Source organism: Stenella coeruleoalba, assembly GCF_951394435.1.
Source record: "Stenella coeruleoalba genome assembly, chromosome: 1".
NCBI lineage: Eukaryota > Metazoa > Chordata > Mammalia > Artiodactyla > Delphinidae > Stenella > Stenella coeruleoalba.
The window spans coordinates 60,616,324-60,633,471 of NC_137169.1; the positions used below are offsets into that span (position 1 = coordinate 60,616,324).

Here is a 17,148-nt window from a genome sequence, read left to right on the forward strand (position 1 = left end):
TCCTTTGCTATAAATTTCCATTTTTTCCTTGTCGTATTCAGAGTTGTGTTCAAGCTCTCTCCTCCCCTACAACACCCCATTGCTGTGGTCCCTAGCCCTATCATGATAGCTCTCCTGAATAAATTCTACCTTACTGTTCTTTAATGAGTGTCATGAATAATTTTATCTTTAAAATGCCAGGGTATAAGACAAATTTTTCTTGTGCTCACAGAAATTACTATCCAGAAACAAACTTTAAACAAATAATTGAAAAATGAAAGGAACGGCAAAGAAGTCAGGTTGCTGTAAAGTTACTCATAAATGGCTTTTATCAATCAGTCAACACTTAGCTGGGGTGGGGAAGAGAGTTGTAGTATATGGAGTTGAGAAGGAGCTGGATCAAGGGAGATAGAGTTTGGCCAGGTGATTTGCTGAAGGTTACCTTACCACTATCTATACTATCCAAAAGTTCTCAGCTGTTTTTTAAAATTAATTAATTAATTTTTGACAGCGTTAGGTCTTTGTTGCTGCGCACGTGCTTTCTCTAGTTGCGGCGAGCAGGGGCTACTCTTCGTTGCAGTGTGCGAGCTTCTCATTGCGGTGGCTTCCCTTGTTGCGGAGCATGGGCTCTAGGCGTGCAGGCTTCAGTAGTTGTGGCTCGCGGGCTCTAGAGCACAGGCTCAGTAGTTGTGGCGGACGGGCTTAGTTGCTCCGCGGCTTGTGGGATCTTCACGGGCCAGGGCTTGAACCCGTGTCCCCTGCATTGGCAGGCGGATTCTTAACCACTGTGCCACCAGGGAAGCCCTCAGCTGTTTTAATTAAACAAAGCTCTTTTAATAAAAGATAAAGTTGGAAAGGGTAATTTTAAAAATATGGTTTATCAATTCCATTTTTGTATAAAGCAACATGGGAGAAACCTAGCCAAGGAACACACAACTGTTGTCACATGAAAAGGTACTTTTTTAAAAAAGATTTTTTGGATGTGGACATTTTTAAAATCTTTATTGAATTTGTTATAATATTGCTTCTGTTTTATGTCTTTTTTTTTTTTTTTTTTTTTGGCCACAAGGCGTGTGGGATCTTAGCTCCCCCAACAGGGATGGAACCTGCACCCCCTGCCTTGAAGGCCAAGTCTCAACCACTGGACCACCAGGGAAGTCCCCCAAAAGCTACTTTTATCAAACTTCGAGTCTAGGAACCTACAAATGCTTCTTTTAGCAAGTCTGAAGCAACTTTCTATGCTTTTCCACTTAACTGTTTTAAAAATTCCACATAGCCCCATTATTTTTCTTCTGCCCCAGTTACAGTACAATGACGGTGGAGGAAGAATGTCAGTTAAAATAACTATCTAAGCAGTTCTCTGCTGTCCCTTAATCAGAGAGTTGCGGATGTGAGGGATCACACCATCCCCAGCTATGGTAGCCTTGATAAGGGAGTCCAACCTCTCGTCACCGCGGATCGCACGCTGCACGTGGCACGGAGTGATCCGCGTAACTTCGAGATCCTCGGAAGCGTCCCCTGCTGGCTCCAGCTACTGGAGAAGTACGGCCCGGGCACTACCACAGTGGCAGCCGCTCTTCCTTGTGGCTCGTGGTGCGAGTCTTAAAATGTCTGTGGATGCAGCCCACGGGAAACTGTAGCCCAGCTCTCTGTGAGTAGACACTGCCTTAGCCTTGGCCTTCCCGCTGTCCTGCCCAGCTTCGTCTCCGCCGCTCCCAACCTCGATCCCAACGCCACCGCCCCTCCCCACACCCCTCCCTGCCGCCGCTGCACAGACCGCAGCCGCCACTGGGGCCCCTGGAAAGGGTAATTTAGATATGAGAGTTGCACCCTTTAGCTCAAGGATTCTCTAATTCGGTGTGAGGTTTATTAATGCGCAGAGCGTACTAAATATGCCAGTTCCAAGGCCTCCTTGTAGAGATGCTAGTAGGGTCTGGGGGAAAGCATTGCTGTTACACACTCCAGATGATTCTGAGGTGGGCAGTCCGTGAGCCACACTTGACGAACACTGCTTAAGACGGAAGCAAAGGTGTTAGATTGGGCTTTGTTCACTCGGCCTCCCAGGAAGGAATGCAACAGCTCTCTTCAAGACCCTGTTTTTAAGGAAGTGGAACCCACCTCAGACCTTTGTTAAGGAATTTTGGTCTTATTCGTCTCCAGCTTTTATGCACCCCATCTCTCCTCCTTCCTATCCTTAGTTTCTAAGGTATGCTTGGATTTTCTTATCGTTACTTTCTTGCCTTGATTTGTGTTGTTTTTTCTTTTCTAGTCATGATTTTCGTTGAATGCTGGCTACCCTAGAATACCACCCAAACAACTCACTGAGAAGACAAAGCCGCATTTATTCTTACCACAGTAAGGAGAAACACTGAATTGACAGTGTCTTAGCATCTTAGAGGGAGAAGGACAAAGTTGGGATGTTTATGAGAGTCTTGGAGTCCTGTTTAAGCCTGGACTTCCAGTGTAGTGGCTTGATTAGAATTGGGTAAGAATCATAGTCTAATAGTTTAAAATTTGTGGATTTTGAGGTGATGGGTCCAGAGTCTGGGGGCGTAAACTGTTATTTCTGTTTTTTATTGAAGAGTTTATGAATCTTTTGTAGAATTCTTGGAATGAACAAAAATGTTATTTTTATCTTCCTGGGCAAGAGTTTCCTGGAATAGTAAAGTTATATTGATGAGGACAGTGGAATAATAAAGTCGTGTGAACATAGACAGTAAGCTGTGTGGATGAAGATGGTTTCAGCTCTCACTATATTAAAATACAAATAATTGGGCTTCCCTGGTGGCGCAGTGGTTGAGAGTCTGCCTGCCGATGCAGGGGACATGGGTTTGTGCCCCAGTCAGGGAAGATCCCACATGCCGCGGAGTGGGCTCGCTGAGCCTATGCTCTGCAATGGGAGAGGCCACAACAGTGAGAGGCCTACGTACTGCAAAAAAATAAAATAAAATAAAATAAAAAAATACAAATAATTTGAATTATCCATTCATTTCTTTATTGGTTTAATTTTATTGGCACAATTTAAAGCATACATTTTTTCCCCAGAAAAGTCTCAAGTTTGTTATATTCCCTGGGTTCTTTCATGCTTGAGAATGTTTGTTGCTATTTAAATGTGAAAAACATTTTGGTGGAATGTAATGTTCTTAGTTTTTCTCAGAAATATAAAAAAAGTTTTCTAGTATTTTCCAATGTACATTTCCATATAGACATTAGAGAGAAATAATTTTTAATAATAAGATTACATCTACTGCTTTTTATATTAAACATTTTAAATTTAAGTTGACATTAAATTCACATAATTTTAAAGGAAGAAAAAGAAATGGGTGAAATGGAAAGAACTGCTAAATTTAAGTGACTGTTTATCCATGAAAAGAGATATCACTTTGTAAAGTATCCTTTTAAGGTTAACAACAAAAGATTATGAAAAAAGTGAAGTCTTTGGAGCCATTTTTTTCATGATATATTTTTTTAATGTTATCTATTATTTTGCTCTTATGATAAATGAAAATAGTTTGTGCTTTTATGTTTACTCCCATCCCTTCTTCCTCCTGCTAATTTTTTAGGTAAGTTGTCATTTTCATGTTTTCAAGTTTATGACATTTAAGCGCTGTTCTGTAACCACAAGTCTTGCTATCACTTGTTTCACCACAGCTTCTCTATTTAAGAAAATCTTTATGTTGATTCATCTCTTGATTGGTTGGATTTCACTGTCAAGTAGATTTTTCTGTCTGAAAAAGGCTTATAGATATGTGTTCCTGAGATCTTGCATATGTGAAGATATTTATTACTTTTATGTTTGAAGTACAATTTGGCAATGTATGAACTTCTTGAGTTACCTTCGTCAAGATTCTGTAGACATTGGGTTTCTTTCCTTCAGAAACTTGCTCTATTATTTTTTAGCACTGAATATCGTGGAGCTGTCTGAGGTTAGCTTGATTTATTTTTCCTTGTAGGTGACTTGTATTAGCCAGGGATCTCCAGAGAAACAACCAATAGGATATATATATATATATATATTGTGCTTATGGAGGCTGAGAGGTCCCAAGGTCTGCAGTTGGCAAACTGGCAACCCAAGAGAGCTGGCAGTGTAGTTTCAGTCTGAGTCCAAAGGCCTGAAAACCAGGAGAGCCAACTGGTGCAAGTTCTAGTCTGAGGGTGAAAGATTGATGTCCCAGCTCAATCAGTTAGGCAGGTAAATTTCCTTTTTACTCAGTTTTTTTGTTCTGTTCAAGTCTTCAATTGATTAGATGAGGTCTAAGCGACATTAGAGAGGACAGTCTGCTTTACTCAGTCTACCAATTCAAATGTTAATCTCACGCAGAAATACTCTCACAGCCACACCCAGAATAATATTTGACCAAATGGCTGGGTACCTTGTAGCCCAGTCAATATGACATATAAAATTAACTATCACATATGTTTTCTTCTTGAGTGACTGAAGTATTATTTCTTTGTCCTTGAAATTCAATAACTTAACTAGGTTATATATATATTTTAATTTATTTTTTATTGAAGTATAGTTGATTTACAATGTTGTGTTACTTTCTGGTGTACAACAAAGTGACATATATGTGTATATATATGTATATATTCTTTTTCATATTCTTTTCCATTGTGGTTTGTTACAGGATATTGAATATAGTTCCCTCTGCTATACAGTAGGACCTTGTTGTTTATCCATTCTCTATATAATAGTTTGCGTCTGCTAATCCCAAACTCCCAGTCTATTCCTTCCCAAACCCCCTTCCCCCTTGGCAGCCACAAGTTTGTTCTTTATGTCTGTGAGTCTTTAATTAGGCTATTTTAACTATTCTATGTCCATTTACACTTAAACAATTTCATTACTAGTCCTCAGAAGCTGTTACTACTTCTGCTTCCCCCATCCCCACATTATGATAGTCATCAAAAAGAAAAACTATATACGAAACTCTTTTCCCACCATGAAACAGATATTAATATCTGTTGAAATGAGAAATATGCAAAATGTGATCAGCATTTCACAATTCTGTCATTTATTTAACACATTGTGACTGCTATGCATCTGCTAGATTCTTTGCAGTTCTTTCTTAATTCAGCAGTTAAAGTCCCTGCTCTCCATGATCCAGGGTTAGTTGGTCACATTTCCACATCATGACTGTTAGGTATGTGTAGTATCCATCTGTCTTATTCATGGGTGCCATTATCTTTTCATATACGAGAGAAACTTTCATGTTATTTCCCAGCCCCCTAATGGAGGAGTCAGGATGGAGATCAGTGGACATCCTTACAGCTACCACAGGCATGTGACATAGGCTTCAGCAATTATATGTACCAGTGTGAGACTTTGATGTGGAAGTGAAAGAGGTGGAGTAGCTTCAAAACAGAAACCATTTAAATATTTCTCATGTTGGAGAGGGCAGAATGGGGATGGTTTGTTTCAGCTCCATGAAGTCCCTCAGCTGCAATGCCTAGACTGGCTGGGGACTGGAAGATTGAGAAGGGCTTCTTCACTCACATCGCTGGCACTTGTGCTTCTTCATGTGGCCTGTGTTCCACATTGCATTGCATCCTTCAGGGCCACTCCACAGGTCCTCTCTCTCTAGTTACTTAACTTCTTTCATACCAGCTTAGGGTCCAAAGAGCATAAAGCAGAAGCTGCCAGACCTTCTTAAAACCTAGGCTAAAGAGTCCTGGATCATAATTTGCTCTATATTCTACAAGTCAAAATAGTTTTTCTTAGAATGAATTTAATTTGTAAATGGTTTGGACTTCGAAAATGCAACTTAAAAGAATCATGAGGCCATGTGGTGATTCTCCTCCACTCTTTCTCAATTTTAGGCAATGAACAGAAGAGTAAGATTATAGTAGTTTTTCAGAAAGTTTGTGCCTATTTTCCATTGTTGATGTCAGACTCTCTAAAATTGTTCATAGTTTGGAAGTTCTTACAGATGTAAGTGTAAATCTTTTTCTGAAACCAAAGTCATTTAAAAATCATTGTAAAAGGTACCTTAAGAAGAGGACAGTGTGGTGGTTAAGAGTGTAATTTTTGGAACTTGACTTGTTAAGTTCAGATCTAGCTCCATCTCTTACTGGCTGTGTGACCTAGAGCAAGTTACTTAGCCTCTCAGTGCCTCAAGTTCCTCAAATGCAAGATGGGGATCTTAATAGTCTTTCTCTTATAGAGTTGTTGTGAAGGTTTAATGAATTTGTACATGTAAAGCCCTTATAATATATACCCTACACTAAATGCTAAATTTTATTTATTATCATCATCATCATCATTATTGTTGTTATATGTAAAACAATCCAACAGAATGCAGCAAAAGAGAAAAAATGAAAACAAAAAAGAAAATGTTAGAAATATGACCAGTGTGATAGTACATATGAAGATTCAATAAGTGTGTATTGATTAATCTTCACTACTGAGGACATAATTAGATTGGATAAACATTACAAAATCCATTTATTAATATATGATGTATCCAAGAGCCAAATCTGAAACAAAACCACATAGAAAGATAGAAAATAAAGAGATAATTAAAATATATATCAGGAAAATTATAATTTAAAGTAGTTGGCAAAACAAAATTATACAAAGTAGAAACTAAGGCAAAAAGCATAAGCAGAGATAAAGATTATTACATAATAATAAAGGAAGAATTAACTAAGAAGATATAAAAATTATGAACTTCTGTGGACCCAGCATTGTCTCAAAACATAAAACTGACACAATTATAAGGTAAATTTGATAAATTCACAAAGATACTGGGAGATTTTTAGCAAACCATTATCAGAAATTGATCAAGTAGATAAAAATGTAATGATCTTGGAAAAAAAATAATAGCTTGATCTGTACCCTAAAGTAGAAAATATACATTCTTTTTAAGGGTACATAAAACAGTTATAAACAGTGGCATTAGGTACAGGTAGTAGTTCTCAAAAGAAGTCTCAGTGAAGGTCAGAGCAAGTCCTCTGAACACAGTACATTAAATTAGAAGTCAAGAATAAACAATTACTATTATTTTGAATTTTATTTAATTTTTTTATACAGCAGGTTCTTATTTAGTTATCTTTTTTATACATATTAGTATATATATTAAATCCCAATCTCCCAATTCATCCCACACCACCCACACCCCCACCACTTCCCCGCCTTGGTGTTCATACGTTTGTTCTCTACATCTGTGAAGAATAGACAATTATTTAGGAAGGCTCCATAGATTTGTAAACTAAAAAAGGACTACTACATGAGACAAAGGCAAAATCACAATGAAAATTACAATAAATTTTTAGAATTGAGTGTCATTGAAATTTCTGCTCATTGAAGTTGCTAAAAAAAGAAAAAGTACATGGAGTTTCTTTTATAGCTCAGTTTGAAAATAGTTCAAATTATTGAAGTATCTGCACAAAAAGTTGAAAAAAAATTGATGAAAGGAAGCAAAAAAAGAGAAATGAATGAACTAGGAAACAGAAACATAGATCAACAGAAGCAAAAGCTGTTTCTTTATTAGGATTTAGGCAGTATTTATAACATTTGGTATACGTGAAATATTGTCTCATGATTGCTCTGTCATAGAGACAGGGAAAGGAGAGATGTGCATAGAGACAAGGAAGGGAGAGAGGAGGATTTCAGAATTTTGCAGTGAACTTTTGGTCTCTGTTATCATGTTTTCTAATCACACAGACGTCTTCCTTCCTTTTTTAAAAAATAAATTTATTTATTTATTTATTTGTGATGCTTTGGGTCTTCATTGCTACGTGCAGGCTTTCTCTAGTTGTGAAGAGCGGGGACTACTCTTCACTGTGGTGTGAAGGCTTCTGATTGCGGTGGCTTCTCTTGTTGTGGAGCATGGGCTCTAGGTGTGCGGGCTTCAGTAGTTGTGGCAAGTGGGCTCAGTAGTTGTGGCTCGTGGGCTCTAGAGCTCAGGCTCAGCAGTTGTGGCGCATGGGCTTAGTTGCTCCATGGCATGTGGGATCTTCCCGGACCAGGGCTTGAACCCGTGTTACCTGCATTTGTCAGGCAGATTCTTAACCACTGTGCCACCAGGGAAGCCCCCTTTCTTTAGTTTCTAATGTTACTTTACCTTCTGAGAAATAAGAAAATACTTTCCCTTTGGAATTCACCTGGTTTAGGAAGTGAATAAATTTCCTAATGCATTTTCTCAAGTGTGTTAGTCCCACTACAAATTCAAAGCAAAATATTTAAGACAATTTAAATACAAATTTAAATTTACATATTTAAGGCAAATATAGTTACACATTCCTCACAGAGAAGTGAAGTAGAAAATATATGTGGCAAAAACTAAATTCCTACTCAGTGTGAGTTGAAGCATATATGGAATGTTTCAGACATATATACAAGAATTGGTGAGATGTACTTAATAAATTAACAAAATGTTTTTCCTAAAATTTCAGTGTTCAGGTTTTGTTTTGTTGTACTTTAATTTTGTAGTCACATCTGTTCTTTTTAGAGTAAAGCCTTTTACATTATCCAGAATGATACCATCTGTTTTATTATTAGAGAGGTTACTAATGGGAACTGTCTGTATATAGACTTATTTAATCTAGTTGATTGCTAGTAAATTCTAGGGGAAAAATGGTATTTTATTGAATTAGTTACATTTATGTAACTGGAATTGCTGTTATTTCTCCTCTATGAAACCTTAATTCCCTTGTTCAAATTGCTCAAACTAGGCCACCACTGAATGCTGTAATAGGTAACCCGATGAGTTTTGCAGTCACAGAATATCCTGATGCCCTTATTTAATGCAATCATTTTGGACTTTAAACCAGATAGGCTCATTATCTTCTCTCTTCAACATGCCTCATAGTTAAGGAAAAATTAGTGTTAATCTAGAATAAGAATGTTTTATTCTTTCTCAACTCAAAACACATATGCTGCCTCTTTTATTAAAATTAGCTCTCCTGTCATGGTTTGTGGATTTCCAGTCTTATGAATTCATTACATTGCCATTTTATTTTCAGGAACAACCTGTGTATCCTTTGGCTTTGCTAGGTTGTTGTAAAAGGAAATGGAAAAGATTAGAAGTTAAGCTTAGTTTAATAGATATTTATTGAACATCTATTATATGCTCATTGTTTTGGGGAAAAAAAAACATAAGAAATGACTTGCTTATTTCACTCAAAACTAATATGAGTAATTAATTGTTCAAACGAATGGAGCAAACTTTAAGTGCTGTTTTGAACATTTCAAATTTTGTCTACCAGGGGAACTATCAACATAAAAAGATGGGACTCTGCTTCATTCACGCAACAAACACTTGGTGAGCACTTACTGTATAAGATAGAATACAATAATTGCGTACAACACAGAGGTAGTCCCTGCCTGCATGATGCTGGGAAAAATGTAGAAAATAGTTTTATAGGGAACAGAGTCTTCTACTGAAAGGCAATTTCTGGGATTTCAAAAAGTGATGACAAATGTGGTACTCTTCTCCCATGCTCAAAAGAACCCTAAGGGGAGACCTGTGATCACAGGCATGTTCTGTCTTGTTCCTATTGCTCCATGAGGGAAACATGGTCGATTGATTTCCAAACTTCAGGGGGCATTTGACAACACATTTGTCAAATGCAGCCACTCAAATTCTCACCTTTTCCTTGAAAGAAAAACACCCCTGATTTGCTAAATCCATGCAAAAATGAGATTGTGGTTAAAATACAGTAAAACTTAAGCTGTTCTTTAGGGCACATGTTTTTCTTTTTAAGTTAAAAAAATGCTGATGTAACCAGGGAAAACTTAAACTAATACCCTGCGGTTAACCTAAGTGCTACAGAATGAGTATAGTATAAATATTTCAAATCTTCAAGGAAATAATTTGAACTGGTAAAACTGGTGGAATTGCCTTGCATGTAGTGGCTTTCTTGAATACTGTATATTTAAATATACATAAAAATATATGCATATCCTCAGAGAATCTATGTATCAGGTATTGAAGATTTTAATATGTGCCAGGTACTTTGCTAAGTGCTTTACATATATAGTCTAAGCATTACAGTAATCCTTACAATAGGAACTATCATTAGCGAGATTTTGCAGATGAGAAAATTGATGCTTAAAGAAGTAAATTAAAAAAAATTTAAATCTTATTAAATTTCACGGAACTATTAAGTGGCAAGTCCTGGCTTTTAAACCAGATCTGCTTAATTCCAAAGACTATCTTTTAAACCATCCTGCTATTTGGTTTAAAATTTTATTTATCCAACTTGTAGTTTTCTTTTTTTATCCCTCCAAAGATTTTTGCTCCTATTTAATATATAGCCTTGGAGACTTTTGTAGATCAAAAGTTAAGACCTAGTACCTTGTCTGCCAAACAGTTATTGACCCTCATTAGCATTTACTGGTAACAACCACTCTATCCAGTCCTGTTTTTATTGAAATGCATTGGTTACTATCATTATTTGAAAAGTATTTAAAATGGGTCCGAAGTCTATACAAAGAGTCTTTGCAAAATATAATTAAAGCACCTATTATACCTTTATGACTCAAGGCATATCGTGCGTGATCTTTATTTTCCTTCTCCCTCAAATCTGGCCTACTGGTTTTATTTTCTCTCTGCACCAGGTCCAAAATCTGATGTTCTTGAACTGCTTTTCAATGACCTGGCATTTTGCAAAATTTCTGGGTTTTTCTCTAGAGCAGAAGCATCCAATTCATAGGTCATAATCCAAATCTGATATGTCTATTTCATACATTGTTCTTAAGGTCTTTTTTGAGCCAACAGTTAAAACTCAGGAAATTTCATATAAAATATCTGGATCCTAAACATAATCTGGCAACACTGGATCTGAGCTTCTACATGGTAATAAATGCTTAGCTCTGGGTAGTAAGAGCCCTTTTACATAGGGTGGTTCTCTCCTATATACCACAGACACAAGCACTCACAGTTGGCTTTCCAATTCTAATTGCCAATGCCAATAGCGTCGGCATTATCAATGTATCAATTGTGCTTGCACTGTTAGTTTTCTCACAGTAGAGAACTATTTCTCTATACCATGTCTTAAAAGTGGGAAAATGAAAAATATATCCAAAGGTTAGTGTAGTTCAAGAAAAATGGAAAAAAGCATATTTCTCTCTAGATTTGAAGAATATTCAGTAATCCTTAATATGTAATCAAAATATTTTTACCCATTTTTTTTTTACTAGTTTATGTTATCTCTCAAGTGACAGGGTTTATGACTTTGGATTTAGAACAAGATACTGTTTATCTGGTAAATAGTTACAGACACTGAAGAATTAACAAAAAGGAACAAGGACTAGAGTTACCAAAATTCTCTTTGATTCAGTCTAATTCCTTTAGGGTCACTGACATTTCTTTGAAGTTTAACTGTATAAGTCATAAATTTAATTGAATCACTGAGTAAATTCATTTGTGAAGAACTATGTGTAAAAGTAGGTCCTTCCATTGTTACTTTATTTGTAAAATGTTTATATATAATTAAATTCAATGAAAGAAATTTTACCTGTGTTACATAGCATTCAGTTATAAATTAGTTAGTTACCTAATCAATATCCCTCCCTCCCTTCTCCTTTACTAACAGAAGCCTTATTTTTTTTTTTTATGGATTTTTTTTCTTTTTTGGCTGTGTTGGGTCTTCGTTGCTGCACGTGGGCTTTTTCTAGTGGTGGCCCCGGGGGCTACTCTTCATTGCAGTGGGCAGGCTTCTCATCGCGGTGGCTTCTCTTGTTACAGAGCACGGGCTCTAGGCACATGGGCTTCAGTAGTTTCAGCACACAAGCTCAGTAGTTGCAGCTCGTGGGCTCTAGAGCACAGCCTCAGTAGTTGTGGCACATGGGCTTAGGTGCTCCGCGGCATGCGGGCTCTTCCCAGACCAGGGATTGAACCTGTGTCCACTGCATTGGCAGGCGGATTCTTAACCACTGCACCACCAGGGAAGTCCTGAAGCCTTATGCTTTTGAGGCATCAGTGAAACCATGAAAAACACTCATCTTCTAGACTCCTTTGCAACTTGGAGTAGCTATATGACCCAGACAGTGAGATGTATGTGGAATTCTACTGGATGGAGCTAATGAGAAAGCCAGTTTTTTTGTTAATATTGATTACAGCCTCAGTTGGCATACTTTTTTTTTGTGTACTTTACCCTAAACTTTTTTCCTGCCTAAAATGCATATGCAGTTCCTGAAGATGGAAGTCATTTTGTGACCATAAGGACAAAAGCCAAATGCTCAATTTGGGTAGAAGAATGTTAGATGGAACCTGAGTTCTTTATGCTTTTATGGAGTTACCATACCAGACTTGGGTGATCTACTTTCATACTTCTAGTTATTGAGAAGGATATTCCTCTATTTAGTTATGCTTCTGTACTCAGGTTTAGGATGTATGCATTCAACTTATATGTATGCATTATAAGTTGAAATAAGATTTTGGATATATTGGGTTAAGAATAAATGTATCATTAAAATGAATTTCACCTGAGTATTCCGAGCTATGTCAGAAAAATGGTGGAATAGGCAGTCCCATCTTATCTCTATGAGAAATCCAGAATCCAATTAAGAAGTTGCAGCACACCAGACACAGAACTGAACCCAGCTGCATTGAAATGGGTAAAAAGAGGGATTTAACTTGATCTGCCTCAACTCCTCCCCCAGACTGGCACAATTTTAGTGCCAAGGGAGATCAGCTGAGCCTGTGACTTCTACAGTTCTGTGTGGCGGGTCGGGGGGATGGAGCACATGCCTGGCCTCCCTGTCTTTCACTGGGCATCCCACAGGGCTGGTTTCCGTCCTGCCTCACACCAAGTGCTGAAGGAATCAGCATTGTTTGGAAGCCTTGAACAGACAAGAGCAAAGGAAAAGAGGAAGGAGGGTCCCTGAAGCCAGCACAGATCTGCAAGATTGAGAAAACAGCACTGACACCTCTCGCCTAATAAGGAGGCAGAGGAGTGGAACATGTCTCCAACATCATAAGTTTTCAGTGCACTCCCTGAGAGACCAGTCCATCCCACCTCACATCGAATGCCAAAGAACCCAGTACAATTGGACACCAAAGGGAGTAAGAGACTACAGGATCCTGAGAGAGAGGTTGGGGCACGTAGGTACAAAGCTCCAGAATCTAGCCAGGTTGCAGATCTTTGCAGTCAAAGCCAATCCATAACGTCTGGAAGAAGTGGCTGTTTCTTTAAATGCATAGACCTTAACACAAAACTACAGAACATGAAGAATCAGGAAAACATGACACAACCAAAGCAATAAAATAAATTTCCAGTTACTAACCCTAAAGAAATGGAAATATATGAATTAACTGACCAGAATTCAAAAGAATCATTGTAAAGAAGCTTAGACTTTCTGGGCTGCTATAACAAAATAACACAGACTGGGTAGCTTACAACAGAAATTTGTTTTTTACAGTTTTACATGCTGGAAGTCCAAGATCATGGTGCATGTTTGGGTGAGAGCTTTTTTCTGGAGTGCAGACTTCTCACTGTGTCATGACATAATGCAAGAGGCTAGGGAGCTCTGTGGAATCTCTTTTATAAGAGGACTAATTCTATTCACGAGGGTTCCACCCTCATGGCCTGACAACCTCCCCTAATCCCCAGTTACTGATACCTTTAGAGGTTAGGATTTCAACATACATACTTTTTTTTGGGGGGATGCAAATGCTCCTCATTTAAAAGGCATAGAGTGGATTAAAAAAATGGATTAAAAAACCCACGATCCAATTATATGCTGTCTATAAGAGACTCACTTTAGATTTAAGGACACATATAGGCTGAAAGTAAAAAGACGGACAAAGATATACCATACAAATGGTAACCAAAATAAAGCAGAGGTGGCTATAATTATATTAGAGAAAATAGACTTTAAGTAAAAAGCTATCACAGAAAAAGTTATTATAGACTGATAGAAGGGTCAATTCATCAGGAAGATATGACAATTATAAACTTATATGGACCCAACATCAGATCACCTAAATATACAAAACAAACATTGACAGATCTGAAGGGAGAAAAGACAGCAGTACAATAATAGTAGGAGATGCCAATATTCTACTTTCAATAGTGGGTAAAACATCCAGACAGAAAATCAATAAGGAAACAGTAGACTTGAACAACACTATAGACCAAGTAAACCTAACAGACATATATAGAACATTCCAACCAACAGCAGAATCATTCTTTTCCAGCACACACAGAACTTATTCCAGGATAGATCACATGTTGGGTCACAAAACAAGTCTTAACAAATTCAAGAAGATTGAAATTTTACCAAGTATCTTTTCTGGCTACAATTGAATGAAAATAAAAATCAACTAAGAATGAAAATTGGAAAATTCACAAATAGGTTGAAATTAAATAATACACTCTTGAATATCCATTGGATCAAAGAAGAAATCAAAAAGGAAATTAGATATTGGAAAATAGCTTAAGGCAAATGAAAATGAAAACAAAATATACCAAAACTTATGGGATGCAGCAAAAGCAGTACTGAGGGAGGTTTATAGTGATAAATTCTTACATTAATGTGAAGAAATATCTCAAATAAACAATACAACCTTACACTTCAAAGAAGTAGAAAAGTAATAAACTAAGCCTAAAATTATCAGAAGGAAGGAAATAATAGAGATTAGAGTAGAAATAAATGAAGTAGAGAATGGAAAAATAGAAAATTGATGAAACTAGGAGTTGATTTTTGGAAAAGATAAACAAAATTGGCAAACCCTTAGCCACACTAATTAAGAAAGAAAAGAGAAGATTCAAATAAGTAAAGTCAGAAAAGAAAGAGAAGACATTACGATTGACGTCACAGATATAAAAAGGATCATAAGAGGCTATTATGCACAATTATGTACCAACAAATTGAATAACCTAGAAGAAATGAGTAAATTCCTAGAAGCAGACAACCAACCTAGAAGTTGTCTAACCTAGGTAGACGACCTACCAAGACTGAATTGTGAAGAGATAGAAAACCTGAACAGAGTTATAACAAATAAGGAGGTTTATAGAAATCAGTAATCAAAAACATCCTACAGAGAAAAGTCCAGGGCCAGATGTCTTAACTGTTGAATTACACTAAACATTTAAAGAATAAACACCACTTCTTCTTACTCTTCCAAAAAAATGGAAGAAAAGAATACACTTCCAAACTCATTTTATGAGGCTATCGTTATCCTGATACCAAGACAGATAAGGACACCACAAGAAAAGGAAACTATGGGCCAATATCCCTGATGAACATAGATGCAAAAATTCTCAACAAAACACTAGAAAAATGAATTCAGCATCACATTAAAAGGATCATATGCCATGCTCAAGTGGGATTTATTCCTGGGATAAAAGAATGGTTCAACAAAGGAAAATGAGAGACTTCCCTGGTGGTCCAGTGTCTAAGACTCCATACTTCCAATGCAGGGGGCCTGGGTTTGATCCCTGGTCAGGGAACTAAATCTCACATGCTTCAATTAAGAGTTTGCATGCCACAACAAAAGATTCCACATGCCACAACTAAAGAACCTGCGTGCTGCAACAAAGATCCCACATAAGCAGAAACTAACACACCATTGTAAAGCAATTATACTCCAATAAAGATGTTAAAAAAATAAATAAAATGAAAAATAGTGCATGTGAATTAATCATAAATAAATAAGACCAAAATCAAAAAAAAAAAAAAGATCCCAAATGTAGCAACGAAGATCCTGCATGCCACAACTAAGACCCGGTGCAGCCAAATAAATAAATTTTAAAAAATAGGAAAATGAATTAATTTCGTACACCATATTAACAGAATGAAAGATAAATATCTCATGGTCATCTCAATAGATGCAGAAAAATCATTTGACATAATTCAACACCCTTTCATTATAAAAACTCTCAAAAATCTTGTCATGGAAGGATTTTACTTCACTTTAGTAAAGCTCATATATGGAAAGCCCACATCATATGCAACAGTGCAGAACTGAAAGCTTTTCCTCTAAAATCAGAAAGAGACAAGGATGTCCACTCTCACCACTTCTATTCAGTATAGTACTGGAAGTACTAGCCAGAGCTATTCGGCAGAAAAAGATATGAAAAGCACCCAAATCAGAAGGGAAGAAGTAAAATTATCTTTGTTTGCAGATAACATGACCTTATATGTAGAAAACCCTGAAGACTCCACAATAAAAGATGCTAACAAATAAATGAATTCAGTAAAGGTGTGGGGTAAAAAATCAACATAACAAAATGTTTTGTTTCTAAAATAGATAAACAACAAGGATTTACTGTATAGCACAGGGAACTATATTCAATATCTTGCAATGAACTATATAATGGAAAATTAAAAAAAAGAATATAGATATATACATATATATGTATAACTGAATCACTTTGCTGTACACCTGAAACTAACACAATATTGTAAATCAACTATATATTTCAATTAAAAAGAAGTTTAATTTTTATACACCAGCAACAAACTATCAAAAAAGAAAATTAGGAAACAATCCATTTATAATAACATCAAAAAGAATAAAATACTTAGAAATTAACTTAACCAAGGAGGTGAAAGACTTGTACACTGAAAACTACAAAACACTGCTGAGTAAAATTAAAGACAAATAAATGGAAAGGCATTCTGTGTTCACAAATTGAAAGGCTTAATATTGTTAAAATGTCTGTACTACCCAAAGTGATCTACAGATTCAGTGTAATTCCTATCAAAATCCCAATGGTATTTTTTTATAGAAATAGAAAAAACAATCCTAAAACTCATATGGAATCACAAATAACTTCAAATAGCCAAAGCAATCTTAAGAAGATCAAAGCTGGAGACATCACAGTCCTCATTTCAAAATATATCACAAAGCTACAGTAACTAAAATAGTATGGTACTGGCATAAAGACAACATATAGACCAAAGGAACAGAATAGAGAACCCAGAAATAAATCCATGCATTTATGGTCAACTGACCTTCGACAAGAGTGTCAAGAATATACAATGATAGTATCATTAACAAATGGTGCTGAGAGAACTGTATATCCACATCTAAAAGAATAAAGTTGGACCCTTCTCTTACACTATACACAAAAATCAACTCAGAATTGATTAAAGATTTAAATGTAAGACCTGAAATTATAAAGTTCTTAGAAGAAAACATATGAGACAAGTTTGGAACATTGATCTTGGCAAAGATTTCTTGGATAGACATCAAAACCACAGGAAACAAAAGCAAA

At 36.5% G+C, this 17,148-nt stretch overlaps 1 pseudogene across 1 annotated transcript in view; it reads right to left on the reverse strand.

Annotated features, from left to right (window-relative positions):
- Window positions 1-1,327: 1,327 nt before the first annotated feature.
- LOC307187595 (histone H2A.V-like) overlaps window positions 1,328-17,148 on the reverse strand; it is an 83,139-nt pseudogene continuing 67,318 nt past the window's right edge. The window contains exon 2 of the transcript in view: window positions 1,328-1,776. The product of the transcript in view is annotated as a histone H2A.V-like (transcript). The remainder of the gene's footprint in view (window positions 1,777-17,148) is intronic.